The sequence below is a fragment of the Palaemon carinicauda genome, chromosome 16 (genome assembly GCF_036898095.1).
Source record: "Palaemon carinicauda isolate YSFRI2023 chromosome 16, ASM3689809v2, whole genome shotgun sequence".
Classification (NCBI taxonomy): domain Eukaryota; kingdom Metazoa; phylum Arthropoda; class Malacostraca; order Decapoda; family Palaemonidae; genus Palaemon; species Palaemon carinicauda.
In genome coordinates, this window is record NC_090740.1 from 83,833,815 (window position 1) to 83,837,644 (window position 3,830).

Here is a 3,830-nt window from a genome sequence, read left to right on the forward strand (position 1 = left end):
TGCAACTATGTCAGGATGCAGTGTTTTTTCTAAATTAGATTTAAGACAAGCATTTCAACAGCTTCCCATGGATGAAACTTCACAAGAATTATGTACAGTAAATACATCCTTAGGTTTGTTTAGGCCAAAGAGATTACCTTATGGAGTTGCAAGTAGTCCAGCTATATGGCAACAAACTATGGATAAGATTTTTTCAGGAATGCAAGGAGTACTCATTTTTATAGATGATATTTTAATTGCGGGTAAAGACACAAGAGAACATAGAGAAAGATTGCGAACAGTTCTGAAGAAGTTGAAGGAACATAATATTAGAGTAAATAAGAACAAATGTATTTTAGAAGTTGATTCAGTGGAATACTTAGGTTTTGTAATAAATGGCAAGGGTATTCACAAAACTAAAGAGAAGATTAAAGCTGTACAATCAACAAAAGTGCCAGAAAATGTTAAGGAATTACAATCATTTCTAGGTTTAGTAACATTTTATGGGAATTTCATTCAGAATTTGTCTACAATTGCACATCCATTGTATAATCTGTTGAATAAGGGTGTAGAATGGAAGTGGACAAAAGAGTGTCAGGAATCTTTTGAAAGAATCAAGCAGGAAATAACATCACCTACATTCTTAGTACATTATCGAATGGATTTACCAGTTAAATTAGTTTGTGATGCATCAAACATAGGTCTAGGTGCAGTATTATCTCATGTAATGCCAGATGGAACAGAAAAACCAATTGCATTCACTTCTAGAGTATTGAACAAGGCAGAAAGGAATTACTCTCAAATAGAAAAGGAAGGTTTAGCATTAGTTTATGGAGTAAAAAAATTCCATATGTATCTTTATGGTAGGAAAAAGTTCACACTTGTTACAGATCATAAACCTTTATTAGCAATATTGGGTCCAAAAGCAAGTTTACCTACGTTGGTAGCTGCAAGACTACAACGTTGGGCAGTTACGTTAGCAGCGTACCACTATGATATAGAATACCGTCCAACATCAAATATGGGTAATGCAGATGCTTTATCCAGATTACCCGTAGACAAAGCTCCAGAAGAGTATGATGACAGTGTTTTATTAATTTCAGTATGTAATGTACCAATAACTGCAAAAGATGTAGCACACAGTACCAAGCAAGACCCAGTACTTAGTAAGGTTTTGGAGAGTTTAATGACAGGTAGGGACTTATGTGGAAAGGAGGAAAATTGTAAACCGTATAAGGATATATGGTATGAACTGAGTGTGACACAAGGAATAGTGATGAGAGGTTCCAGGGTAGTTATTCCTAATTCACTGAGAAATAAGGTTTTGTCTGAAATACATGCTGATCACCAAGGTATTGTAAGATCAAAGTCAATTGCGAGAACTTTTGTATGGTGGCCAGGTGTAGATAAAGATGTGGAATGTTATATAAAGAATTGTATGAATTGTGTTATGCAACAAAACAATCCTCAATTTGCTAGAATGCACCCGTGGGAGTTACCCAGGTATCCATGGCAACGAGTGCATATTGATTTTGCAGGTCCTTTTTTGAATTATATGTTTTTGATAGTAGTAGATGCTTACAGTAAGTGGCCAGAAATTATCCCAATGAAGACGACAACGTCTTACGCCACAATAAAAGAGTTAATGCAAATTTTTTCAACGCATGGTATTCCAGAAAAAATTGTTACAGATAATGGTCCACAATTTACTTCACAAGAGTTTAAAGAATTTTGTAATGTCAATGGTATTAAGCATACATTTTCAGCTACATATCATCCATCTACTAATGGAGAGGCTGAAAGATTTGTCCAAACATTTAAGCACAATATGAAGTGTAGAAGAGCGAATTCAAGTAGTGTGTTTTTGCATGTGTCAAAATTTTTATTGTCTTATAGAACAACGCCGCACAGCACAACAGGCGTGGCACCCTCAAATTTGTTGATGGGAAGGAGGATAAGGTGTAAGTTAGATTTGTTGTATCCAAGTTTGCAAAGTGATTTAGAAGATAAAGGGTATAAACAAGTAGCAAAGCTTCCTAATGTAAGACATTTTTTACCTTTGTCTGATGTTATGGTAAGATCGTACAACACTCCAGAGAAGTGGGTACCAGGAGAGATTGTAAGAGAGATAGGAAATTTACATTATGATGTTCGTGTTGGTGATAATGTTGTAAAACGTCATGTTGATCAATTACAGCCGTTAAACAGAAAGACAGTAGAGCATGTGAATGTTAGAGATGAGAAACTTAAAGAAGTAGTTAGATCAAATGAGTCAAGTATTAACCAAGATGGTCCAACATCCAATGTAGATTCAGAACCAATTCATGTACCAGTACAAGATGAGGTTAAAGTGCTTCCTAATAGGATTAACAGAGGAAAGCCCCCTGAGAGATTAGATTTATGAATGTTTTTACAATGTCAAGTTAAGGGGGAGGAGACTGTTATGTATTATTGTAACAATGTACTATATTATTTCAAGTGTTTCAGGTATTGCACAACATTGCATCATGTTGCATGAATAAGACATGTTATGCTTTGATCATAAGAGTAATGATTTGTTTTGGTATTAGGATTCAAACATTTGTTGGTTACCTCAGATAAGATGTGATTCTTTATGATTTATGCTGGAGTAGGATTTAAGTCTTTTCAGAGCGATGCTCTTTTGTTTAGCAATGTTTTGGTTTGTGAGATTTGTGTAAGACGCTCCATATACACTTGAGAGTCAGCTGTCACAAAGTGAAGTTCATAATGTAGTCTTTTATACATTAAAGACGTATTTTATAATACCAACGTATTATTATCCATCAAGCACATATCAACGAAGATGGGATCAGCTGAGAAATAATTACTAACAATTTATTCATCTCTGTTCCAGGTAATTATTATGGTTAATAGAACTTCCTACCTAAACATCCATACATTATACTGGCGGCACGGAGTAAATTTTCCCACGACGTGACATATGCGCTGAAGATCGTCGGAGGAGGTTGTAGAAGGAAAAAACTCGGCAGGGACGACCAACGGGTCGCCATACACCATTTCGGCTGCCGAGACGTCGAGGGCGTCTTTAGGAGTGGTCCTTAGTCCAAGGAGGACCCAGGGAAGCTGAGTAAACCAGTTGCAATCCTTGCAGCGGGACATCAAAGCTGTTTTGAGGGTGCGATGAAAACGTTCAACTATTCCATTGGCAGCGGGGTTGTAGGCCGTTGTGTGATGTAGGGTGATGCCCAGGAGATTCGCTAATGACGTCCATAATTGAGAGGTGAAAGTGGTTACCCTGTCAGAAGTAATATGCTCAGAGATACCGAATCTTGAAATCCATCCAGAGAGTAAGGCAGATGTACATGAGGCGGACGTTGCAGTTTCCATGGGAATGGCTTCAGGCCAACGAGTGGAGCGGTCGATGACGGTAAACAGGTAACGATGTCCTTGTGATGTGGGTAGTGGGCCTACAACGTCGACGTGAATGTGTGCGAAACGACGCTGAGGTTGAGGAAAGGTGCCCACTCCTGAATCCGTGTGTCGATGTACTTTGGAAGTTTGGCAAGAAGTACAGGCACGGACCCAATCCTTAGCATCCTTAGAAATGCCGTGCCAAATGAACTTTGCCTTCAGCAGCTGTGCAGTAGAACGGCACGAGGGATGTGAAAGGCCGTGGATGAAATCAAACACCTGTCGGCGCATGGGAGCAGGAATCCAAGGTCGCGGTCTACCAGTACTGACGTCACAGAGGAGGGTGGTGTTGGAGTTTTCGAGGGGAAAATCCTCCCAACGGAGGGACGTGCAGGATGTCCTACAAGCTTGATACTCTGGATCCTGTCGTTGGGCTTCAGCCAGGGCGTTGTAATCCA